Here is a 27,248-nt window from a genome sequence, read left to right as displayed (position 1 = left end):
CCTTCCCTTCTTCCCTGAATAGTCTCTTTGCTTGGCTATTTGGCACTCCCCCGGAAGAGATTTTGGAAGAGATGGGGAGCTATCTGTACCCACACCACGAGGCAGCTCTGTTCTGCTTCCTTTCTCCATCTTTGCATGCTCCTGCAGCTGAAGAGGACAAAACTTCTCTCCAGGATCAGACTGTGCCCATGGCAGGTGGATGAGGCCGAGTGGGGGACAGGGCAAGTAGAAGAGATGCTTCATGGTTAAGATGTAGAAGAAAGGGCAGGAGGTGGTCAGAGAGCACAGCACAGAAAACTCTTCCCCTGGGCCAGGAGTCCCTGCCCTGCCCTGGGTTAAACAGCACGGGGGTGACTCAGCAGAGCAGGGCTGGGACCTGCAGAGGCTCCAGTTCCACTCGCCCCTTCCTGTCCTGCCTCTCCTGACCCTGTGATCCCACCCTGGGGCCTGTTCTCCCTGCAAGTCCCACACTGTGGCCATGAGCATTCCAGGGAGAAATTCTGAATGGACTTTGCCAAAGGGTTATGGCCTGGGAGCAAGTCAAAGAAAGCCACGAGGAAGAGGAAAACTCCACTGCTAAAACACCGTGGGCTGACCAGAGGACTGGGGTGCACAGCAAGGCCTGGGAACTTCCCCATGGTGTGAGAGTGGACTGGGACTGGTGGCCTTTGGAGAGCACAGGGAATTTGTTTTTCTTTAAAGAGTGTGAGGAGCAATGTGGTCCCTCCTGGGGCTCTGCAGCAGTTTAGAAATGCTGCAGATCCCTGAAGATGATCATCTGCACCCAAGGACAAGGCATCCTACGCTCTGAACAGAGAAGTGGGGAAGAGGTTTGCATTCCCTCATCAGGTGTGACCTGGAACCAGGCTGGGGTCCTTGGGGCAGAAAGTTTGCACATCCAACCCCCTCCGCCTCTCAGCCTGTTAGTTCAGGCTCCTGCACAATGTGTGGGGTTGGGGCAGCCACGAGCAGGGTCCCACCAAGTCCCAGCCTCCTGCTCTGACCACCCAGTTCCCTTCCACTGGGAGCTGTGGGACTTCCCTGCAGAAAGCTCCTGGAGGGAAGGCTGGCACTGGCATTTGGCACAACATTGTCCCTTGCTTGTTGTCTCAATGTGGCACTGTGCCAATGCCCAGAGTGCAGTGCTGATTGCTCTGTTCTGTGCTTGGGGCACGTCCCTGGAGCCTGCTGGCTGCACCCTCCCTGCACCCACAGTCCAAAGAGAAGTACAAGGTGATGCCACTCATTTGCTGGGTAGATGCTACCGTGCTGTCCCCTTGGGCTGCCTGGTAAATCCCAGAGGGGAGGTCAAGAAGCAAGACAGATCCTAGCAGGCTCTGGACCATGTCTGTGCTCAGTCAGTGCATTCAACAGTGTTCCACCTCTTCCTCTGGCACCTGAGTCCTGACACTGCTCAATCCCCACGTCAAGTACAAAGGCTGGGAACGTGCCCAGGCTGTGTGGATCTGTGTGTTTATGCAAAGGCTATTTCATCTCTGGCAGGACACCTTTCTCTCCCCGCAGTGTTTTTGCACTACCAGTGTTTTTCCATGAGAAGCTTCCCAAGAGGTGTCATAGTGCCATTTCCAAAATGTCTTTGGGGCACATTTGCAAAGCATAAAGTAGATCTCTGAGTGAGGTGTCCCTGTCCTTTTAATGCTCCCAGTGTCACAGTGCCAGAGCTGGGCCACAGCCACCTCCCAAGGAATAGATGACCTGAAAGCTGTCCTCAATCCATCAGATCCCCCGAATTAAGTCCTGCAAAAGGAGACCAGTAACAAGGCCGAGGAAGGGACATGATGTTGTGCAAATATTACAGGCTTATCTACTTACCTGGATTATGCAACAGGCCTAAAAGTGCTTCCATCCTGTGAACTTCTTTAATGTGTCTTCTGAGCTTGTAGGAGGTGTTACAACACTTTGGCTCACTCCACTCCAAGGCTGAGGCATGTACTGGGAAAATTCTTGACTTACTTGCTGGCTCTCAGACAGATGCCATCAGCACCTCTTGCTCAACCCTCACATAACACTCACTCGTGGGTCAGCGTGTGACTTTATTGCTTCCCAAGAACCAAGGGAGAAGGCAGAGCCTGTGCTTCCACCAGAGGGTCGGGACATGCGCTCAACCCAACCTCCCCTGGTCGTGGAGGGAGGACAGGACCACAGAGTCATTCTGTCTCTTGTTCCCAAGGTGCATGTCTAACAATTTTGCCCCCAGTGAGCCGAGCAGAACGGGTGTCCTGGGACTACCTGGGTCAGGAGCTGTAACTCCAAAGCATTAGGGTCTGCAAAGCCATTTGTGCCACATGGCACAAGTGCAGAGACCCATGTGCAGCTCTGCCTGGTTGCATCTGTGGAGGCAGTTGGTGTGGGGGGACTTGAAAGGTAAGGAAAAAGGGCTGGACTCTTGGAAATCACCAACCCTTCCCTTTCCTCAGGCATTCTTAAGAGGGGAGGGGATAATTGCGTGGATGCCACAGGGACATGGCCTGGTGCAGCATGTTGGGCAGGGGGGGTTTGCAGCAGTTGACAGGGAGCTGTCCTGTCCCTTGCCCAGATGAGGCAGAGCCACTTTCAGAGGACTTACATGAAAGGATTTGCCTCCCTCCTGCCCTGCCCGTGTGGTGCATTCACAGGAGACTGCTGTTCTGCTTTGTCCTTGCACTGCCTGAACCACCTGGTCCTGGGATTCCCCCCTGGGATGTGGCTGTGAAAAAACCCCACTGTCCATCCCCTGGGGAAATGTAACCCCCAATCCATCCTGCACACCCCGCTGTGCAGGGCCTCACCCCATGGGCAGGGATGCAGAGCTGGACCATCACATCCTGCCTGGGGGCAGAAGGGAATGCTGTGCACATACATTTGGCTTCCCATGAAAGCAGACCTGGCTCAGCCAGAGGCCAGGAGTGTGTTTTGAGCCCATGGGTGCACTTCATCCTCCATGTCCGGACCAGGGCACCCTGGTTGAGCTTCCAGCACAGGGATCTCTTGCAGCACCAGCCTGGGGAGCAGAGTGCTCGTTGCTGGAGAGGAGGCCCCTATGGTTTCTATAAGGTATCTGAGTTGTGGTGAGCCACCACTGACCCATATTGATCTCTACTCCATCATAATGGTGATTAGAGGCATCTCTCTAAAAGATCATCAGTAGTTCATTAAAAATCTACTGTCATGACCAGGAATTACCAGGTCAAGCATTCCACCTTGGGATGGAATGCCCCTGACAGGCCTTCATGTCTTGGACTAGGTGATGGTCCAGTCCTCTTTGACCAGGCTGTGACACTGGTAGGATTCAGAGGCCCAGCCCTGCCAAGCAGGTCTGGGAGCCCTCAGACTCGGGGCAGAGCCTGTACCCATGGCTTTGCAGGGACAGGCTCCTCTGTCACGCCTTCCCAAGAGCAGAGCCAGCAGCAAAGCACCCCCAGCAGTGCTGGGGCAGGGAGCAGCCAGCACTGCCACTGCTTTCCCTGTCACTCCCCATATGCTGGGCTCGGTGCTCACTGTGCACTCGCAAGGCTCAGCTGCTGGGGCATATTCTTGTCCTGGATATTCTTGTCCTTCTGGTTTTCCCCCATCCCCTGTACTAGTTTCTCTGTGGAGTAGACTCAGCTGTCCTGAGCCCTCCTGCTGGAGCTCTTTTTGTTCCTTGGGCCTCCTTCTCCCCGGAGGAGGGAGTTTGGGACTCGTGGGCTCCCCCAGGAGCAGGGTGTGTCCCATGCACACACTGATTTGTGTCCCAGCCCATGCACAGGGGCAGGAGTCAGGACATCCAGCTGCTTCCCTGTTTGCCTGGCCCTATTGACGGAGTTCTGGTGTCTCCAGTTGAACTCCTATGTGTGTCTAACTCCACGAATCCCCCTGGAATACGCCCTTGCCACTAGCAGCTCTGTGTGTCCCTGAGCACGAGCTAAACAGGATTTAGTTCCAGTTTACCTTAATACAAAGACCAACTGCATCCAGTCAGGCTGGAGGGTCTTGGCTTTTCAAGCAGAGGAGAAAAGACTGAAGAAGGGCAAAAGTAAAATATACCCAAGGGTGGAGAGGACATGGAATGGATGTGAAATGGCTTTAAATTAAATCACTGCAACAACCACAGTCTTCACTAAACAGTTGTAAACCTGTGTTGTTTCCTCTTGTCAAATATTTGGTTTAAGCAAAGACAAAAATGTAGATTTTAGTGGACAGGAATTTTTTGCAAGAATCTCAATTCGGTAGCAAGTAGAAAAAGCAATGAATGATGAAAATGTTTTGGAGATGCTGCAAGATGTTTGGTTATAGCAATTTGATTTATTTTGCTTAATTTAATGGATTATTTCTTTTAAATAGGATACCCATGAATTTATTGTTGTTCGAGGGGAGATGCCTGTTCAGAACAGAAGGTAATCAAGGAAGTAATTCTTATAGAGAAAGCTTCAGCATTTTGATTTTCAAAGAATCTTAATGCCTCTTATTTTTTGGTTTGTGTTTTGTTGTTGTGTGTTTTGTTTTAGTTTTTTTGTTTTGGTTTGTTGTTTTTTTTTAATTTTGGTGGGATTTCTGTGTTTTGAGCAATTACAGATGTTGTAAGGGTAGTTCACACCTTCTTTACTTTAAATGGGACTGTCAAAATGGTCACAGCCAGTCTCCCTGGATTTTGGAAATTCATTTAAACCAGCAGCACAAACCCTGCATGAATTCTGGTGCAAGAAGAGAGGATTTGGTGGGGCTGACCCTGCTGCCACCATGGGCTGTTGCAGGGCTGTAACAAGAGCTCTTGGATCCCAGTAAGTGCCTTTCCCATGGGGCTGCAGAACGGGCTGGGGTGCACCTCCCCAGGGCAGCTGCCTCGTGTTCCTCCCCCTGACAAACCCAGGGAAAGGGACACCATGGGGTTTTTATTTTAAGCATATTAAGATATGAGCCTTGAGTGTTCTGTCTCAGCCCTGTGTGAGGAACAGGCTGAGACATGCCAAGGCCAGGTGGGTACAGAGCACATTCAAAGCAGAAGGATCAATATTTAAATTGAAAACATGTCTGTAAGGGTGAAAGGGAATTTCCTAAAATTCCATTCTGACAGCATGGTGAACTGGGATTTCTCCTGTTTTCCCTCTGACAGGAAGCACCCTGCAAACAGGGACTTTCCTCCAGCTGTTTCTCAGCAGATTCAGCAACCCCCCAGTGCCAGGTCCACAGTGGCAGCTTGTGCAGTGGAGTCTCTGGTGGGTGGTGTCATGCAAAGCTTTGGGCAGGTGGGAGGGATGCAAATTTGTCTGCATTGGACACTGTGCGTCCAAAGGTGAGGAAGACTCAGCTGCAGAACCCCATTTCCTCCTCTGCCCCAGCCTGGAGACACATCCCTGCCTCCTCCATCCCACCTCAGCCATGCCCTCTGCCCAGCCTGGCCCATGTCCCTCCATCCTGCCAGCAGTCCCATGAAGGGACAGGTTCCATCATTTCTCCCTGCTGTGGCTTCACCTCCTCTATTTCTGGCTGAGCTGTCACCCCCAGCTTCTTCACAGAAAGACAAATCCCGTGTTTATATGGAATTTTTACCCCTACGGGTGTCCCCATTGGCCTGTGCTCTGCATCTCTCCTTCCACCTCCAGCCTGGTCTGAGATTGTCCCAGGAGCCAGGTCCAGAAGGGTTGCATTGCAGAGCACCAACCCCACTCCAAACAGCCTGGTGCCAGGGAGGTGCCAGGGGTGTAGAGGAGACCATGGTCCCTCCCTGCGTGATGGGGCACGTGGGGCTGCTCACACCCCAGCAGTGCCAGGCTTGGAGCAGCAGCTGAGCTGCCATTGAGGTGCTCCCTGCACATTGCCCCTGCCCTCCCCCACCCCTGGGTGTGCTCCCCCCCGCTGGTGGTTGTAGGTGGCCAGGAGGGAGGTTATATATAGCCAGGCAGGATAAAGAGACTGAGCACAGATTAACTGGACAGGCTGAGGCCAGTCTCTCTGCCCCTGCTCTGCCACTTGCACGGCTCTGCTCAGTGGAGGATAATACTTCAGTGCTTATTAGAGCCAAGATATGCCAAGACTTGGAGATGCCTGACAGGAGGGTGTAGCCAGGTGGACAACAGTCTCTTCTCCCAGGAACCAGCAGCAGGACAAGAGGGCTTGGTCTTAAGCTCTGCCAGGGGAGGTTTAGGTTGGATATTAGGAAGAAATTTTTTACAGAGAGAGTGATCAGTCATTGGAATGGGCTGCCCAGGGAGGGGATGGAGTCACTGTCCCTGGAGGTGTTTAAGGACAGACTGGATGTTGCACTCAGTGCCATGGTCTGGGAAGCACGGCAGGGTTGGATCAGGGGTTGGACTTGATGATCTCAGAGGTCTTTTCCAACCTGGTTGATTCTGTGATTCTTTGATTATGCCTTGGCCACTCAGTATGTCCCCAGGGTGAGTCTGGGTGTGTTCTCCTTTTATCTTCAGGTGCCATTTTGTGAGCAGCCAGTGCTGTGTGAGCCCTGGGTACAAAGTCCTTCTGGTAGAGGGGGTGATGGGGGATGCCCTGTCTGCAACCCCATAGCCTGGGGCATGTGGGGCTCTAGCTGAGCATCCCTGCTCCTGCCTGGGGAGGCTGGCCATAGGAAGGGTGTCAGATGGCCAAAAGGCCCAAGGGAAGGCAGCAGTCAGCCTGTACCTCTGCTCTGGGTTTATGCCCTCCAGTGTGAACAGGAGCTTTGCTGACAACAACATATCTTAGGGTCTGTGCAAGTCAAAAGGGCAGTGGAGGCACAGGCTGGGGAGAGGGGCAGTGCCTGACATCTGGGGTCAGATTCAGGCTGTGATCAACACCCCTGAATCCAGGGGTCGAGGTGGGGGTCTCCCATCAGCCAGTGTCCAGGCTTTGGAGGTTCCTGTGGGAGGGTTGGTTAATTCAGAGCCAGCAGAGACACGAGGGAAGGTCAGTTCACCCTGAAGTTGGCACCTCCAGCTTCCCCTAAGCTCCACTGACTGATAAAAACACCTCAGTGTCTTAATGTCAAACTGAACCCAGGCTCAACAGAAGAGCTGGACTCTACTATGGTTTGCAACAGGACACACAGGTGACATGGTCCTCCCATAGTGAGATGAATCCCAAACCAGTGGTCTCCAGGGGATGTCTGGATCAAATCAGATGACAAATCAGTTTAATCCTTGGTGCAGCAGAGCTGGCAATTAGGTGTGATGTGACTAGCATGGTGTGCCTTTTTTCTTCTTCACAGCATCTTCCCTAATGTTTTGACAGGGCCTGTGCTGGGCCTGTCTGGAGGATTAATAACCCCTTTCTCTGTAATCAGCAGATTGCATAATTACTCCATTTCTTAATCAATTACAGTCATTTGCAAATTCTTTCAACAAGCAACTCCACCAGTGCCTGTGACATCCATGGGCAACACAGCCCTGTGTCCAACCCCAGCTCCTTCCCCTAGCTCTTCCCAGCCGGAGCTGTTGGGCTGCCTGGTGGGAGCTGTGTCCCATGTTGGCTCCTCTGTGCTGTTGGTGCTGGGTCACCTTGAGCCCAGGAGTCCTGCAAAGCCAGTGGATGGGTTTGTTGCTCAAAATCCATAGGAACTCCTCAATCCTGAACCTGCCAAGGAGTGATGTGTTAGCACTCAGGGTAACAGTGCAACCCCCAGACTGGCAGAAGGAGGGGAAAGACGTTTGAAGGAAGACTCTTGTCTGGTGTTGCTGCCCTTGATGCAGCAGATAAGAGCTCTGGAGGAAACAGGAGGTGTGTTGAGAGCGATGCAGGCTCCTGGAGAGTTACTGAACAGTGTGACCGTCCTGCAGGCAACAAGGAGGTGTTTGAAGCCCAAGGGAGTGAATTCAGCAGAGGAGTTGGGAGGTCTGCAAGGGCAGGGAGGCTTGAGCGGAGAAGAAGTCCCTTGCCCACTTGCATGAAATGCCAACATGAGCCAAACAGAGAAAGGAAATGAATAAAAGAGATGTGATGGCAAAAGCAGGGTGATGTTCAAGGATCCTGCTTCTGCAGACAGTCTCCAGGTGTGTGGCAGCTGGAGCTGTGGCCGGGATATCCCCCCAAAAAGCAGTCTGGGCAATAACCAGGAATGATCTTGGCTCTACACCTGCCTTGTATCCTTGGATTTGTATTTTCCCATGTTTTTGACTTTATTTTCAATTCTATAATCAAAGGCTTATCTGTGGACAGCAGTGTGAGCAGCTTGCACAGTCTCAGGTCCAGCATGTGCTGGGAAAAAGCAAAGTAGATGAAGCTGAAAATGTAAAGTCTCATCTTTCACAAGAAGAGCATCAAAGCAGAGGGAAACATGCAGGCACTCAGGGCTGCAGTTTGGACTGGATCTGGGAATCTGAGTCTTACCAAGCTGTGAAGACCAGACCTGCTGAGTGCTGGGATGTGGGGAAAGATCGCTCCTGGCTGGGCCTGGGCAGAGCAGGCAGTGCTCACCTCGTCTCAGGGAGGGGCAGCAGGGTCCCCCTGCCTGCAAAGGGTCCAGGATCCCTCCTTCTCCCACCACTCCTGCATTGTACCAGGCTGGCTCAGGATTGCTGCACATGGTGCTTGCTGCCAGCTGAAGGTGCAGGGGAAGGACCAGGACTGTGCTCCCCACTCCAGGGCTCCGTGATGGGGGGAGATCCTCCTCTGCTCACACTGGGAGTTTCTCTTGTGATCACTGCTTACCTGATAATTTGCTATCAGTTACTAAAATCAAAAAGTGTATTCAAACTTGAAGAACTCTGGGATGCCACCAGCTGGGAACATTTGACCCGAGGTTTAAAACACTTTGCAACAATCAAACTGCAACTTTATTCTGAGCAATCCAGGGCTGAGACTTTGCAGGTTTGCTCTGCTGTGACAGATAGTCAGAAACAGTTGCTAAATGCTAAATGCAGTGACAAAAATAAGATTTCAACTATTTTTGACTCTTGTTTGCCTTGCTGACTCAACACAGCTACCACTGTGGGTGCCAGATGATATTCCTGGACACACAATAGCAATGCAGTTATGACCTAAAATCAGAATCGTTGTCACTGACGGAGGGTGACTCAGAACCTACTGCTTGAGATTTGTTATTTGTAACTTGCCTTTTATTCCTTAGCTTACACTGTGCACTCCCCTAATTTGGGCTTGCACTCTGACAAAGAATTTTCAAAGGGACAGTGAAAAGGGGTTGCCTTCACTTTTGGGTGCCCAGCTGCTTGTTTTTATGGTGAATGTTAAAGTCAAGGCACTAAGATACCCACTCACTTTTGAAGTTCTTGGTCCAAATGACTAATTACACCTCAGCTAAAAAGAAGGTAGAATAGGTAAATCCATCTGCAGCTCAGTCACAAACAGCCCTTGCCAAGAGATTACTTGTCCAGACCGTGTGGAAAAACCTATTTAGTCATCAACCTTCCTAGACATTGGGAATAGCTTGGTAAGGCTTTGAAAAAACAGAAGCAAGGCCAAATAGAGCGTACTTTGGAGGTGGGATGTGAAGCATCCAGGACAACTCCCTTCTTGCACAGTTGGTGTAAATGTCTGGGGTTTTGTTGTCTGGGAGCTCGGGAGCAGTTGGGTGTGATCTGACACCCAGGTCCTGCAGGCAGTGGGGATGGGATCACTGGCAAGGATTCCCTGAAAATACTTTGCAAATTGTTTTTTACCTCTCATCTGGAAGTGGAGAAGCCATAGAGGCACTGGTTGCACACACAGCTGAGAGGGCAGATGATGTCTCTGTGTACCCACAGCTGCTGCAGGGTGTCCTGACTGTCCTCTGGGGGAGAGCACAGAGGGTGACCCTGGGGCACAGCCAGGCTCTGTGACCCTGCAGAATGGCAAACCAGCTGGGCAGAGGTCCTGCCCATCCCCACTCCCCCAGGAGCAGCCAGTACAACTGAGTCCTGTCGGCCCTTTCCCTCAGCAGCTGCACTGGCTTTTGCAGACCCAGGGCAAGGCTTTAGGTACAGAGGAGACAAACCAGAGCTGAGCCCAGCTTGCAGACACAGCCACCACCCACAAAGCCTTCAGGGTCGAGATCCTTGGCCCTGGACCTCAAGCCACCAGAAGTCTGTAAAGATTTGGGGTGCCACAGTTATGCCCACAGTGGGGTTGGAAAGGCTGTGTGACAGTGGAAAGCTGCATTTTGGTGTGAAAAACTTGTGTTAGCTGTAACTCCTCGGGTGGCAGAGCAGGACTGAGGCTTTCTGCTGCCTGTTGCAGCCAGCAGACCACATCTCCAGGATGTCTCTGGTCCTGATCCGCAGCTAGAGACGATATTGGGTCACCCTGGGAGGAGGCTGAGCAGGGGATCACAGAGCTTTACTGCTCTGTTGTGACAATGCCAGTGCCAGTGCCAGAGCAGTGTGACAGGGGCTCCCCAGACGTGCTGTCTGGCTGTGCTGCTCCTGGGAGGTGGAGACATTTTGTTCTGCTTTTTTTCCATTGTGCAGGGACACGTAACCTGGCTCGGCCTCCTCTGACAATAACACTTTGTTTCCCTTAACCAACATCACTTTTTAAATGATGCAAATAATTTTAGCGCATCCAAACAGGAAGTGGCTGAGTGTCTGGGTGTCTGAATCAACATCCTGGAGGCTGAGCCTTTGCCACCAGCACAGCTACTAAATATAGGAGTCACCTATGGATGGAAGTGCAGGTCTTGGAAATGGCAGAGCTGGTGAGACCCTGTGTCAGACTGTGACCATTGCCAGACACCACTGTTGCTTGGCCAGTTCAGCCCTGCTTGTGTGGCCACAAAGTGCATCCCCTCAGCTCCTCTGTGCTGATCCAATCCTGTTTCCTCTCGGGTTGTGGCATTGGGATGGAAAGAGCAGAGCACTGTTCGGTGCTGGACGAGCACTCAGAGGCTTCCCAAAGGAATCCCTTTGCAGCACTGCAGGCTCAGTGGGCTGGCAGGGCAGCCAGGCACCGAAGGGAATTCAGGACTAACCGTCTTTCCTGGGACAACTGAATCACCAGCGGACCTGGAGAAAAGCCACAAGAAGGAGCCAGGTCATCTACCACTCAGTGGGAGTCAGAGGTTACCACCTCAAACTATGTTTTCTTCTTCTGTATAAAGAATGCAGAGTTTTTTCCAGACTTTTGCTGCAAGTTTTCCAAGAAATCTGACAATCCCAGGCAAGTTCTAATTTGTCGATGTTTCTTCTGAAGTGTGGGCACTGTACCTGGCAGCACAGTCCATGAATGCTGCCTACAAAACCAAAATGCCTCCCACTTGATTGCTGTAGATAAAAATATCCATGGCTCCTAAACTGATTCCAGCATATCTGCTATATGTGTTATTCATTGCTCTCCTCTTCACCCTCCCATGAGGCAGCTGAGGAAGGAGACAAATGATGTCTGAGGTGATGAATGCCCAGAAGGATTCCCCTGGCTTTTTCTGTGCTGGATCTGTGCTCATGTTTGTGTATCCAAGGTCTCTCCTGATCTCTGGTGCTGGGGATCTGCAAAGACTGAAATGGGCTTGAGTTTGACAGGCAGGCCAGGGAGGTAGAGGACACCTGAAGTGCTGCTGGAGGCAGGAAGGTGTCCCCTGGGAATGCAAGAGAAGGAGCCAGTCCCTGAGGCACTCCTGTCTATCCCTAACACGGGAGAGCAACTAATCTGACCCTGAGCTCACTGTTCTGGCCATTGCAGATGGAGCTGAACCTCCCAAAGCTGCTCATGGCTGTGGCAGAGCCACACAAACCACAGTGCAAAAGGTCTGAGCTGTGAGACACTGGGCACCCACCTTGCCAAGACACTGGAGCAGCTCTTCCAGAGAGGAGTGTTTCTGCAGTAATCTCAGATTCTGGATGTCCCAGCTTGACCTCTCAGCCACCTTGTTTAGACTAGGAGAGTCCTCCTCATGCTGTGGTAGGAGGGTGAGAGCCTGACTTAACCCCTTTTTTGCCTTAGATTTTTCTTCCATTTTAGGTATCATCTTCAAAAGGACATCACTGTCCCCAAGAGGGCCCAGTCCTGCCCTCAGCCAGTGGAGAATGTGGGAGAAGCAGAACAGCCACCCTGGTCACTCAGTGTGAGAGGAAGACTTCTTGTCTTGATGCTGCTCTTCAGCAGCATCGATTCCTTATCCTGCAGCTGGGAAATTTGGATCAGCTCCTCCTAAAAATAAGCAGATTTTTTAATTCTTTGAGCTTTCACACCGTGCACTGGTCAGAGCTGGGAATCATCATTTCTTCAGTGCTGGTAAAATTGAACCCTTTGAGTGCTACCAAGGGGGCATCAGCCATCACACAGCAATGCTCTGCTGTGGTCTGTAAGGACTGAGTTGGAAGGGTTGTTTTAAGGTCTAGGAAGAATAAATTTGTGAGCAAGTGTCCAGAAACTCCTTTGAGTTAGTCTTTTTTTTACAAAGAAGTGAACTAAAGAGCATTATATCTCATTTTAACAATAATAAAATGCACGGAGATGCAGCAGGAACCTTGCACTGAGCTGACATTGTGTTCTCACCTTTCACAAACATGTTCTAGACAGAGATGATAATCTCACAGGAACACTTCTGCTTCCTGCATGAATTTGACACTGTAAGGCAGACGTGGATAGAGGGTTTTTTTGTGCTGTGCTGAAAGCATCAACTATTTTTTTGTCATTTCACTAAAGAAAGTGGAAGTATTTAATGATGGGCTGGTGTGTAGGAGCAGTGATATTTCTGTGCTGTTCATCACGAATGTTTTGGGCACACTGTGCTTCTCTCTTTGTCCCAGTGCCCTATTTCAAATCAGATCCTCACAAATCTATTCTGGTTATTTGTAACAGCAAAAATGTTGCATTCAAGTGCAGCTGACAATTTCCTGGGGATCCGAATCCAGCCTTTTATCCACAAATTTCAGAAGCTTAACCAGGATCCCCTGAGGGTTGGCAACTCAGAGGAAAATGACAAGTTGGGAAAGGAAAAAAAGCCATAAACTCCAAAATTTTCAGACTAAAATTAAAAGAAAATCTTGATTCAGATCAAAACAAAATGCCATTTCATCTCATGAGGGAACAATTCCCAGTGTTTTCCACCAACTCAAGTATCATTATTAACAGAGAGTGGCTTTTCTCGCAGTGAGTGGCATTCGTGGAAATTCCAGTGACAGTCACAGGAAACTGGATAAGACTTCTTGGTCTGAATGAGATGTTTGGGGCTGAACTCCTACAGCTGCCGAGCTGTGCAGGGCCTTTGTCGTGCTGTGGGTGTTCAGAGCAGGGGGTGGAAGGTTGTCTTGGTCTACTCTGCTCTGGGAAGAATAATGAAATATTTATTGGTGCATGGATCTGAGAACATCTTGTCATCCTGGGTGTTATGGTCCCTCCTGTAGGGACAGGGATCTTGCTCCTGTGTGAGGGTCAGTCTGTGGTGGCTCTTCAGGAGGGAGGTGTGAGGGACACAGAGAGATCTCCAGATCTGCTCGTGGGAGGAGGCAGAACTCAGACCAAACGCCCCGGAGGAGCCTCAGCCCAGGGTCTCAGTTAGAAGTGCACTGACCTCCAAGGGCCAAGGACCTGACTTTGTTACAGAGGCCATAAGGAAAGCAGAAATTTTGTTTCAGCTGGAACAAAATGTTTCTGGCTAATCCCAAACACAACAGTTTTCTGGTGAGACAAAGGGAAAATAAAAGTGACTTGATCTGAATTTGTTGTGAAATGATTTTCTGGTTCAACGGTTTAGTTGATATTTCAGTTGTTCTTGCAGCAGAAATTTTTCCCTGGGTTTCTCAGAGTCAGAAACCAGTGGGAGTGTGGGATGGACCTTGTCCTGCCCAGGGACTGGCCCTGAGGCACTGGCACAGGGCAGCTGGATGGTGGGCACAGGTCCTGCCCCAGCCCCTCAGCCAGAGCCATCCTGTGAGCAGGGCTCACCACGGCAGATGCTCGTGGCAGTGTTGGCTCCAGGGTGAGCTCAGGACAGGCCATTTCATTCCTGGAGGACTTGCTGAAGCTCCAGGTGGTGCTCAGCAGGACGCAGAAAAGCCCACCCCAAGGTCGTGGGAGCCGTGGCCGCTGCCACACAGGGGACACTTGTAACCATGTGCAGGGACAAGGGGCAACGTGTCCTTCATCACCTGCCCTGGGACACGAGCAAGGGTGGGGAAGGTGGTGGTGGGTTTCTGAAAGGGCTATGGCCCAGCAGGAGTGAACAGTGGAGGGATCTCAGCTCTTAGTGCTGGGCACAGGATCTCTGGGCTGAGCTGGAGGAGCTGTTCCTCCCTCATCCCTGGCTGCCAGTTGGCTCTGCCCTGCTGGGGTCACAGGCCAGGCCAGCAGGCAGATGGTGTCAGTTTAGGTAGGGCTGATCCTGTCAGGGAATGGGGGAGGCTTTCTGAGGTCCTTCTCATCCCAGCTGTCTGTGAGAATTACTGGCAGCTCATCACTCTCAGTTGAGTTCATTTTGACTGTCCCCCTGTGCCCTGGTCACAGGGAGCCAAGGAACAGGGACGTGCCTGTGTTCCTGTGGGAGCTGGGAAGGTGCTCCAGCTGTGGGTCCAGCTGTGTTTCCTGCCAGGGCAGCCTCATCCTGGTGTAGCAGGGATTCCCTGAGGCTCCCAGACCAGCTCTGGTGCCACATCCAGGCTGCCTCTCACAGGGATGAGACAGGGACTGAGCTGGGCTCCTGCTGTGGCCCTGCTCAGGGCTCAGCTCTTCCCTGAGGCCTTTGACACTGCAGGGATTTTGTGAAGCATTTTGAGCCCCCTTGTAGGTGTGTGAGCTTGTGTCCTCCTGCTTGAGGCCAGTCTGTCTCCAGTTCTGATTCCCCTCCAGACCCCAATCACCCATGGCATGGCCAAAACCTGGGTGCACTGGCTGGAGATCCTGATGCAGGGGACGAACAGAGGGAGTTAAAAGGCTGAAGGATCCCCTCCCCATGGGATTCAGCGAGGCCAGCTGGTGGATGTGTTTTCTTCCTGAGCTGGAATTGGAGCTGTCTGGAAAGTGGACTCTATCCCTATGAAAGTTCCAGAGGACTGGCATACCTTTCTCTATTTCATCTGCTCTCACAGATTTCTCTAAGAAAGAGCTTAGCAGGTAAATAATTGCAGGGGGCTTGTCAACTAGCATTTAAAAACTACAAAATGTCATGCTTTTCTGGCCAATTCCTCTTCCAGACTTAGACCAAATGAGGAGTCTTCCCAGCAGCTCTGGTGGTGAGAGTGAAAGTTTGGAGTTTGTTTTTGTTTTTGTTGTTTGTTTGTTTGTTTTTATTATTATGTTTGTTAGTTTGTTTTCAAAAAGCCGTTTTGTGTCAAAACAAAGTTTTAGATGAAAACTTTTCAGTCAGCTCAGGGGACAGCCAAGAACCAAGACCTGCGGGTTTCCCTTCTGCTCCTCTGAGTCACTGTGAGAGTGGAGGGTCTCTATTTTTAGCCTCTGCACGCACTGACTGATACCAGCTAAAGAGCTCGGCTGCTCTTCCACAGCCAGTTACCGTTGAAAACCTCGGGGCTGGCTCAGTGCTGGGTTTGGGTTTGGGTGCACACAGTGACACCTTTGTGGAGAGCAGCAGCAGGAGGGGTGGGGATGTGACCCTCCTGTCCAGCCCAGAGTGTGGCAGCAGGGCTGTGCCAGCTGTGCCAGGAACTCATCCCTCCCCACATTGCCCTCTGTGCTGGAGCACGAGGGCAGGTGGGTGAGGAGGGCCAGTCCTGCACAGGCATTGGTTACCATCTTTGGCTTGCATCACTTTTCCCTGAAAATGTGGGAGTTTGATTTTATCGTGTTTTTTATGGCAACTGTTTGTAGCAGAAAGTTTCAAGTTTTATTTAGTAAGTCCAACCACCCAAACCTGACAACTTGAGAACTACTTGGATTTGAGCTTGGCAACAGTGATGCCTTCTGGGAGAAAAATGCCTTGTAGCCCTCTCCTGCCTGAACTGTTTTCACTGGTGGGACTGCACCTGGGGTCAGAAATTTTGCTTGCTTTGTTTTTAGAGAATCAGCATTGAAATACAGAAGAAAGACTTTTTTTTGGTCTTTATTTCAGGAGCTGATTGGAAGGAGACCATGTTTTTTAAGTAGCTCCATTGGGTGCAGAAGAGCACAGGAGCAGGCGATGGAGTGCCCTGCCTGGGGCAGCTGTGGCCTTACAGACCTAAGGAGTGGCCTTTTTTGAGCATATGAGTTAATTCTGGGTAGAAAATCATGGCTTTCTTGGTAAAGCTGTTGGGCATGCCCACAGATGTCAAAAAAGCAAGAGAGAGGCTTCCACAACCCCCCAGGCTGGCTCATATGGGGAAGCATGATGAGTGCAGGTGCACTGGGTGATGTGTGGGTTAGCACAGGGGGGAAGGCAGCAGGTACATGGTCAGGCCAAATGGTTAAAGACAAGATGTTTTAAAAATAGCTCACTGCTGAAGAGATGTGAGGTGAAGGTAACCTGCCCAAGACACCAACCTTTTGTTGTACGATGAGCTTAGTTACAGACTGCCTGAGAGATCCATATCTCAATTATTACATGAAAGACATTCATGTGGAAATGTGCTCATTAACCATGGCTGAAACCACCACAAGACCAAGTCCAGCCTTGGAAGGATATGTGTGAGATTGAAAGAAAAACAACCCAGTGCAAGCCCTTCAAGCCACTTTCTGACCCAAGAGATGCTGTTCCTGTAGTCTTAACAAAAAGCCCTGAAGTAGAAAGAGAAAGTGGGGACTGGAGGGCTCAGTTACTCTCTAACTCATATATGTTCACTTTCTTCCCTGAGCCATTTTAAGTAGTGTAGAAACAGCAGGTTTTGTTCAACTTACATGATTCTGGCATTACTCCATGGAAGGATTTTAATCCTGATGTCCTTCAGCACCACTGGGATATAGAGTGTAAAATCACAGCACGGACCAGACGGGTCTCACTGCACTGCTGGCACAGCTTGCTCAGTGTCTTGCTGAGGCAAGTTTTGCAAGTCTTAAAGGACTGACACTCTGTGGTCCCTCTGGGCCCCAGTCCCAGTGCTTGACCAGTGGAACAAGCTCTTGCTGTCTCATCCACACCCTGTGAGGAGCTGCCTGGTGAGTCAGCTCTTTAAAGGTAATCTGTGAACTGCATTGGTCCAGCCAGACTCCAGTGGTTTTTAAAACCTTCCTCCATTTTATTTAGCCAGAGGGTTCAGGCAGCCAGAGGTGCCCAGCAGGACTGATCCAGCCAAGCTCTGTATTGGGTTGAAGATGGCCTGTGTTGTCTGAGGGTCGCAACCCCTTTCCCAGCTTCCTGGGGCTGATCTGGTCACCCCCATTCCCCTGCTCGGGATGGCTGTGGTGGGAAACACCACCAGGCAGTCTTACCCCTTTAAAGGTGTGGCCACCTGGAGACCCTCCTTCTGCATCCTCCAGGACCTGAGCACACAGGGACAGCACAGCAGTGTCCAGAGAGGGCTCCTCCCTCCCTGGCTGTTGGTTGGTGCCACTATTTACACCCATGTGCAGAGCCCAGGCTCTGCCTCAGTGACTCCAGCACTTAGAACAGCTTTGTCTCACCTACAGCATGACAACAATTCAATAGTGAGGGCAGCACATTTGCTTTCCAAACAAATGCATCACGAGCATGTTCTTTCCATGGTTCAGCCTCTGACCACAGAGGCTCCCAGGTGGGTCACCCTGCACAGCCTTCAGAGCTTCTCTCCTTGCCAAGAGGACACAACCAAGGCCCAGGCAGTGCTGGCTGAAATGTGCACCAACGTGAACCACTTCTCCCTGGACTAGGTGTCCATTTTCAGCTTCTTGGAGAAATCTGAATATGAAAAATATTTTCACATGAGGGCAGAGACCTCTCTTCCTCTTGTTTCTCTGTATCTCCCATTCATTGCTCATTGAAAATCAGAAAAAACCCTGTAAAATTTAAAAGGGAGTTGGAATAATGAAAAAAAATATTTGCAAAACATCTAGAAGATAACCTGATTTTTTTTTTTCAGGTGCAGACACAGTATTGTCTGATTGTTTGGGACAGCCTTTGGCTTCCCTGATTTATTAATGCTAGAAATTCCTGAACTACTGGCACATTTCCCTGTGAGGGTGGGGAGGCCCTGGCACAGGTTGCCCAGAGAAGCTGTGGCTGCCCCTGCATCCCTGGAAGTGTCCAAGGCCAGGTTGGACAGGGCTTAGAGCAACCTGGGCTAATGGAAGGTGTCCCTGCCCATGGCAGGGGGTGGAACGAGGTGGTCTTTAAGGTCCCTTCCAACCCAAAGCATTCTGGGTGTCTCTGATTTAAGGCTGTTATAACCCCGTGGCTCCATGAGCAATGTAAATTCTCCTGCCTTTTGCAGATGCCAGTGGGCAATCCCCACGTTACCTTCTTTGCTGTATGGAGTTATGGAACTCACTGGAGTGAAATAAGGCCCAGCTTTGAGAAACACAATGGTGTGGGTCCCTGCAGGAAAGATCTTGGCCAAAGCTGCAGCAGACAAGTGTAGGGACATCTACTCTAGAAGGCTTTGCCTCCCCTGCTGTGTTCTGGAGAACATGTTCCCCCAGAATGCAAGGAGAATTTCCTCTCTGGATGGTTATAGCTTGTGAAAGACTCAATGTAGGTCCTGTCAAAACCCATGGGACCTTCCTGTTGGCAGCAGAGAGGACCTGTGCTCACATGTGGCTGCTTTCTCCTCCTCCCATGCCAGGTCTGTGGTGCCTCACACTGGGCCTGTTGGAAACTGCCTTTTCCTTGTGGGCAAAGGGCACTGGTTGCAAACCTGCTGCCTTCTGAAGGTGAAACATGAGTGGGAAATAACCTCCAGTTTGTCCCTGTGCACACAGGGGTGTCCTTTGTTCCCTCCATCCTTGCTAGCAGAGCACATCTGCCGTTCTCCAGCACTCAGCCGTGGTTACATCACTTGGATCATGCTCCATTTGGAATGCATTAACAAAACCCTTTAGCAATAATAAGCTTTAACTAACGAATGGCAACTGGTGAATGGAGCCTCCATCTGTTCTCACCCACAATGTGCAAAGTCTACCAAAGTCAATGGACTTCTCTCTGCTGAATTCAATGGGCCTCTTGCCAAAATCTGTGTGAATAAAATGGTGCTTGTGCATACATTTATGAATGGTGAGGAGGGGGATACGTGCAAATCCAGCACCCACTAAGCACCCACGAACTGTTCCTAACACAGTTTTAGGTGAATCCCAGCAACTTCCTGTCCGAAAATATGTTTTGGTGCAGGTGGAAGAGCTCCATAGCCCTGGGACAGCACCAGTGCTGCACCAGAAAAGGATCATGTCTGGAAGCAAAAACATTGCAAGGGACACAGATTCCCCTGTGCAGAAGTGGAATTTGAAGAGTTCATCACTGTACCTGTGACTAATCTAATTTGTCTTGGGATTTCTTTATGGCAGACAGTTGCTGCTGTCACAGTATTTGTCTAGTTATAAAAATCCAGCTCTGTTGTGATTTCTACAAAGGAATAAAAGGGCTGGGAAAGAATTCCACACAACCCTTTGCCATGTACATTGCTCTGAAGTAATTTGGTTCTCATGAGCTGTTGAAGTGATCCACAGGGACTCAGCACATAATGAGCCAAATTAGGGATGACTTTAATGCCCTCTGGAAGGGCAGACATTCTCCATTGTCCTTCCAGGTACCCACCTGGACATACTGAGTTGCCAGTCAGTTGGAGAAAAGAAGCAAAGAGTTTATCTGGATTAGTGATGTTCTGACAGTTTGGGTAACACACAAACCCCAGTGTGACATCTCCCACCTGAGCATAAGCAACACCCATGTTTTTTTGTGCTCCAGGAACTGGAGAAATCAAAATAGTAGGAGACAGAGAAGGAGGAAGGTCAAGTGTCCTGAAGTAAGTGGGCAGAAGTTGTGATTGCATCACAGGATCTCCTACAGTGGAGCTGAGAGCTGGGCAGGGACAAGGGCCCTTGCACCACATTGCCTGAAAGTATCTGACTCCTGGCCTCTTCACAGAAGCTGTCAGTGCAAAATAGCTTTTTTTTTAAATTTACTTGCAATCCTGATCTCTTCTGCCTCCCTTTGCATATGTCCCTGAGGCTGAATGACAGAGATAAAATCCTCCTTTCCATCTGATGCTCAGGAGGTATTTATGATTGTCCCAGCTTCCTTTTCCAAGGTGAGTGGTGTGAATGGATGTGCCCAAAAGGAGCCCAAGGGCTCCTGTGTCTTCAGGCTGTTGCCTCCCCCTGACCGCCCAGAGGTCACAGTGGCAGCATTTTTTCCTCTTGCAGTGGTCCTCCCCATTCCTGGTGCAGTTGGCTGCCCAATTACTCCTGGGAAGAAGGTTCATTTCACTCAGTAATAAAGGGGAAAAAAGTTTCCTTAAAGTTGTAAAATATGAATGAAAGCTACAGCAGTGGAGGTTGGGAATGAGGAGGTTTTTAACTCCACCTTATGATTTCAGGTTGTTGATGTTTCCCAAAGTAAGCTCCAGTGAGGTTCCTGCTGCCTCAGCGCTTCTCCTCGAAGCTTTTTGGAGTGATGCAGATGTGGTCACTGTGGGATTTAATTTGTTATTTATTTCCTTGCATAGAACTGCTGAGTTGTGTGTTGTAGCTTTTCAAGATTCTGGGTAGAAAGCGATCGAGTTGGTGCACTGGGAAAAGACTTGAGCCAAGAGCTCCCCAGGAGGGGGTGATGGCTGCAGACATGTCTGGCAGCACCTTGCATGAGCACCACGGGCTCTTTTCTTTTGCTCTGGCCCTTGGTAGTTGTTGTCTCATCAAATACAAACATCTTAATGACTTGAGCTCTTCAGTGGATTTCCTCTCTCTTATCCCAGCTAAGCTATTTGCTCTGCTCACAAGCTGCCAAGCATTCCAGGTCATCGGAAAATGCTTTGTAAACTTTTGCACACCATTAGATCTAAGCAGAACAGTTATAAAACAATGGAGAGGAGTTAAAAGGCAATTCATCTCTCATAAGAAATGCAGGTACCCCGGTGATAAGCTCCTGTGTCCCATAGAGGATGTGTGAAGCAGTGAGCCAAGAACTCTAACATGGGGAGGGAGAAATCACAGGCTTTTTTTCCCATATGAATTTAGTTTTTTTCCTGCTTGTGGGTGATATCATACACCTTACTAACACCCACACCCCTCCCTACAGTGTCATTTGAGCTGTCACTCTGCAAACTGTCACCTAAAGGTCAATTGCTCTGTGTTTGTGTTTCACCCTTTCAAGCAGAGCTTTGCTCTGACACTGGAGTCCCTGTGACAAGGCAGAGTGGCTCAGGTTCAGTCCCCTGGCAGATGGCATCTGTTCTTTGCTGCCCTTTTCCCCTCTCAGTCAGGTTCCCGTGTCTTTGTGTGCAGCACTAATGTGGCAGCGACAGTGCTGAGCGTGGCCTGGGAAGGACAAGCTGACACCCCCTGGGACTCTGTGCACACTCAGGGGCACCTTTTTTTAGTGTAAATCAGATATCCACTCCTACTGAGAGACAAAGCTTTCTGTGGTACTTAACCAGGATTCTGTTGGTTGCAGTTCATTCATCACAGAGAGGAGCAACACAGTTCCTCTGTTGGCTCCCTGTGTTGGGACATGCTGAATCTGTGCCCTCACCACAGCAGCTCATTGTGTATTAAGCTTGGCCACAGGGTAAGTGATTTTTCTAGTGCTGACAACAATTTTGTACCTAGCTGACACGGTCAATGCTGTGCTAATCCCAACCAGACAAAACTAACTGCTGAAAAGGGGGAAGAAGACAGCCACAGCTTTTATGTTCAGCCACCTTTTGCAGCACCTCCAGGAATATGGTCTGGGGATTTTCTGGCTATATTTGCATAGGGGTAGCCTTCTTCCTTGTGCCACAGGCTCAAATTGTTTGCTTTGGTGGGTTGTTTTTTCTTTCTATATAGAGCTGTGTGAGATCACTAATGATATGTGGGCACTGGAGATCTCTGTGCCTCCAGCAATCACACCATGAGGGTTCTGAAGGCAGCAGCTCCAGCATTCCTGGCCACTGCAACAGCCTTAGTGTGGAGTAAGATCAGAGTGAGTGATGATCTGCTGTTAATAGTCAAAAACCTCTTCTGCCCCATTACAGACGTTTAGTAAACCCACTGAGGGCACAGCTCACCTGGGCCAACTGATGCTTTTCCAAATGACTCCTGGGCACAGTTCAGGGCTCCTTGCAGAGGGACACCAGGCCCGTTAGGCTGGATCTACCAAGTTGTTCTGGAGGCTCAGAGAGTTTAATAGCAAGGTTGTGGGAGAGTCTGGGCTGCTTGATCCCATGCCAGTGGTTTGGGAAATGTTTAATTTACACACACAGACCTGGAAAAGGTTGTGGATGTCGGTATCTTTGGCACTGACAGATTTCCAGGATAGCACTGTTGTCAATATAAAGCTAAAGTGAAACCTCTTGAAAAGAACGAGCAGAGGTGAAAAACTCCACAAGCGAAGGCAAGAATGTGGCTCATTAATAAATTGGAGTAAGACAGACAGTTCAGCTGGCAGGACAGAGTTTTCTAAAGTTTGTCTTTTGGGGCAGGTTTTCACAGGAAGGTTGGACAGCCAACCCAGGTTCCTGCTCTCAGTGTGAGTCCTGCTTAGTTTGTTCTGTCCTTGTGGCTGAGCAGGAGGATGTGCTGGGCACAGCCCTGGCAAAGGGCCTGTGCCTTCAGTTTTGGCAGCGTGGCTGAGTTCTGATAGCATCAATAAATGAAGCAGATGTCCAGAAGGCAGCAGTGTCCATCTGGCTGTGTTTGTTGATCCATAATTTGTATTCTTGGGCTATTTGCAAAATCTGCTCTTTAAATGCTCGTTCTGGGGCCCTGCTCTGCAAGGCTCAGCAGCAATGCTGGCAGTCCAATGATCCCACTCACTTTCTTGGCAGATCCTGTGCATTCTCTTCCCATGGCTCACAGATTACTCCCCAGGTCTGATTCCCACCTCTGTCTCAGCCCAGACAGTGGCTGCACATCTCTCCACCATCCAGAGCCTCCTGTGTCCCTACAGGGAGTGACTCCTGCATGAGCAGGAGCTTGGCTGGCCACAGCCTCGCGCTCTGCTCCTCAACCTGCCCCTGCCTGGGCCTGGAGCACACAGGGCAAACACTCTGCACCTCAGGAGTTGCCACGAGTCCCTTGGGTGAGGGAAGGGACCATCACAGAATCATACAGTCATGGAATGGTTTGGATTGAAAGGGACCTTAAAGCTTATCTTGTTCCACCCCCTGCCATTGGCAGGCACACCTGCCACTAGACCAGGTTGTTCCAAACCCCTTCCAACCTGGCTTTGAACACTTCCAGGGATGGGGCAGCCACAGTTTCTCTGTGCAGTATCACTGGCCAGTACATCCTGCCGGATTTTTGGGCTTGAGAGAACCTCCTGAAAGAAGCCCTGCTGACACTACTCTGGAGGTTTTCCATTTCCCAAAGGTACAACTTTGCCTGGCTGGAGTCCAGGATGTGCTTCCTAAGGCACTTCACTTAACCCCTATTTTTAAGCTTTTCCTGCCAATCAGGATGGGGTTAAGGCAGCTCATTAGTTAATGAAATGGGGGCAGATCTCACTAGCTCATGGGTGTGGCTTTGCCATTCTTGCTGAGGTTTGGCTTGAGAGCAGCTCTCCTGCTCATTGCCCACTGTGTGCACCTGCCCTGCACTCCTGGTTTAATGCTCTGTTCTGATGGGAACACCCACCCCAGGGGCTGTTCAATAAACCCTAGACCATGGGTGGCCAAGAAATTGGGGCACAGAACCCAAGGAATTTTCCAGCTGGATCATGGTCTCAGCTTGGACCTGGAGATGATTCCTAACCAGGCAGATTCCTGGAGAGTTGTCTCACTGCTGCAGGAGCTGCACTTTGGTCACCTCCTGACAAACGTAGTCAGAGGAGATAAGGACATCACTGCAGCCTGCTCTCTTTTACACCCATATGACCTTAATTCTTGGTTCCAGGGTCTTATGAGGATGAAGGAAATACTAATTGTCACTGCTCAGCAGTGGGAATTTATGACCAAGGAATGATCTGGCACAGAGGGCAAAGAGGGCAAAATACAAGAAAGGGTTAAACTGTCTGGAAGCTGAAAAGCCAGAGAGTAAATGACTCCTTGCAAGGTGCTGGAGCAAGGGTATATAAGGAATCTGCTTGTGATTGACGCATCCTTGAAGACTGTGTGTAGAACCACGTATTGCAGCAGGACTCTGCCCAATACAGTGTTAATTAAATTTCTCTTCTATATTTAAGAACAAATGTGTGTTTAACTTGCCTCAAGGGGTATCATAAAAGTTCCCCATCAGGGACATTTGCCTCCTTAAAGAGTAGTCAGTCTGGATTCATGTTGGCACCAGTTCCAGTGCCCAAGAGCTTGGCTGGCATGTTAGTGAGGGCAAACACTCACCAGCTGAGGAGCCATCCTGCTTCCAGAGTGCAGCCAAGTGCCCCTCTCACATCTGCAGCCCTCACCAACCCTCCTCCCGTGAGCCATGTCTGGGAGCACCAGTTATCCTGAGGGGCTTGGATGTGAGGTTTTCTTCTGCCCTCATCACAACACAGCCAGCCAAGAACCAGTCCTGCTCAGGGTATGGCATGGACACAGTCTGAGGATGTGGGAGAGCTTTCCTCTTGACATAAGGAACCATTTCTTTACTGAGAGGTTGGTCAGACACTGAACAGGTTTCCCAGAGAGCTGGTTGGTGCCCCAGGCCAGGGGTTAGGAGACATTTGGACAGTGCCCTTCATAACATACTTTAGCTTTTGGCATTGAAGGGGTCGGGCTGTTGGATTGCCTGGTTGTTGTAGGTCCCTTCCAACTGAAATATTCCATCCTGCCCTATTCTGTGCTATTCCATTTTACCACACTTTTCTGCAGTTTAAGGACATCCACCAGGTTACACTGAAAGAGGAAGAGTTTACACTGAAAGAGAAATGAAGGAGCAAACATTAGGGGCATAGGAATGCTTTCCAAGTTGCAAGATAAAAAACCCTGATCCTTTTATTGCCCAGGCTGAAGATTTGGTGCTGGAGCTTCACAGCTTGGCTTCACACTCCTTTTCCCCATATCCAGAGATGTGGGAGGTGCTGTCACTGTCTCCTCTGAGCAAGCTGTCTAGACCAGCTTCAGGATCAATCCCGGGAATGAGGCACTTTTGGGGCACGACTCACCTGCCTGACAGGTAGGTCAGAACCAGATGAATCACTTGCACTTTTTTCCCTGCAGTGCTTATAAATGGAGCTGGATGACTTAGTCACATGGGGTTCCCTGCCTTTCAGCCATTTCACAGGAGGGGAACTGCATACCACTGGAATTTTGGACTCTGGCATCTTATTTCCACTTCATATCCCACTTCACTTGGGAAAAGCTGGTCACGTTGCCTGGGGCAGGCAGACCTCCTTTTCTCCTTCCATGGCAGAACAAGAGCACTTCCCAAAATAATAAAGGAGAATGCTAGCATGTGGGGGGGGGGGGTGGGGGTGGTGTGTGCTCATGGAAGGTGGAGCCTTAGGGAAACCCTTTACATGCCTCCCACAAACTTGATGATTTTACAATGGCAGGCAGAACTTCTGTAGCTGCCAAGACAGATTTCAAGAGAAAAATCTGCACACAGCTGAAGGCAATAAGTGTTCATGGGCAAAAAGAAGAGAAGTGGTGAAAATAAACTGTAGATAGCAATGTTTCAGTTCAACACAAGTGGAAAACTTTTGACCACCAGGATGGACAAATGCTGGGGAAATTGTCTGGGGAAATTGTCTGGTGACTCTGGCATGAGAGGATTTTAAATCCAGGTCAGACAGTGCCAGACGCACCACTGTGTGGGAAGGGGATTAGCTGGCATCTTGCTGTGTCCCCCAGACCTGTTTTATCATCCTTTCACCTTTTGAAGGCACATTGTATAAGCAGCTTGTAATCATTTTGTAACTAATATGGCCTCGTCTTCTCCCTCCTCCATCGCCCACAGCCAGTGAGCTCCTCTAAAGCAGCTTAATGAGAAGCTCCTCTGTGAGTTACTTGGGAAACATCTTCCAGAACAAAGATGTCATCAGTGCAGCTCAAACAGTAGGAACTGAGCTTGTCATTCGCCTGTGGCATTCATCAGGTTGGAGTTAGCAATTTAGGGAGCTTTGAAATCTTATCAGCTATTTGTAGAACAACAGGAATATCCACAGTCCCAGTAGGTAACAACAACGAAAATTCTGGACACTCATTAAATTTTGTGTTCCCTTGCTCAACAGTGCAGGTCGAGCACTTGGGTTGGAGACCACGAAGAGCTGCTGGCAGGTGCTGAGCATCAGCATGTATATATATATCAGGTTATATATACAGACAGAGCTGGACCTGAAGTGTCTTGTGCTCCTTCAAAAGAGACAAGGCAGTGGTGAAAACCAGACATGAGACATCACAGGTCTGTTAGGAAACAGTTTATTTATATGCAATGGCCTCCTGACAGGGAACTCACATGCACTGGATACAGCACGTGAATATTTCTCATTCCTGACTGCAGTGAACTAAGCCCTGTGCCACGCGGATGCCTTGGCCTACAGCTCCTGGCTGTGCCATGGGGATGCCTTGGCAAGCAGCTCCTGGCTGGATTGCCGAGATGCTCGGATAGATAAGGCTAAGAGAGTTCCTCTCACTGCCAGGTCTTAAATTTTTACATTTCCTGCCTTTTATGCATTCACATCAGCAAATTCCCCTGGGAAAAAATAAGGTCTAGAGGAGGGCAGGTGTGGCCAAACAGCCTGTGTCTGCTGACCTGAGGGGAGCAAGTCAGAGCATTAAAGACTCTGAGAGAGGAACCAGCTGCTTCCTTCCCACCTTGTGCTGCTCACAGGCAGCAGACAGATCTTGGGGGGGTTGATGGGAGCTTTACAGTCTAGATGATTTGATATTTGCGAGACATGAGATGTCCTGGGGAGGTGCAGGTAGGACTCATGTCAGGAGGGTGGATTTCAGCACACCTGGAACCCGAGAGGCTCACAGTGTTGGCTGCACGGGTGACAGAGATGTCTGTGAGTCCTTGACCTCAGAGCCCTCCTGTCTTCCAGCTCACTACAGGAACAGAGTACCTGACTTAGGACTTGGCCTAGTGACCCAACCATAGCACTGACTTTGGCTCTGATGAGGTGCATTCCTATAGCTGCTGCTGAAATCCCCAAAAGCAATGGGAATTCAGATTGTGCTACACCTGCCTCAGTCTCTGGATATGATTCTTTGCCATCATGGTCATAGCAGGCATGGCACTGGCCCAGAACAGAGCATTCCCTGATAGCAACAACACAATCTGAACATTGGTGGGAAACGCCTGGAGACCCTCATGGTTTTCTTTGGGACATTTATGGAAGGAGCAAACAGGTTAAGCTCTGCCGAGCCACAGAGTTAGAGGAGCAAAGACATCCTGCTTCTCTGTAACATGTCATCAGTGTCCCAGTT

The sequence above is a fragment of the Pseudopipra pipra genome, chromosome 24 (genome assembly GCF_036250125.1).
Source record: "Pseudopipra pipra isolate bDixPip1 chromosome 24, bDixPip1.hap1, whole genome shotgun sequence".
Classification (NCBI taxonomy): Eukaryota; Metazoa; Chordata; class Aves; order Passeriformes; family Pipridae; genus Pseudopipra; species Pseudopipra pipra.
The sequence above is the reverse complement of the archived record's forward strand: the minus strand, read 5'-3'. Positions refer to the sequence as shown.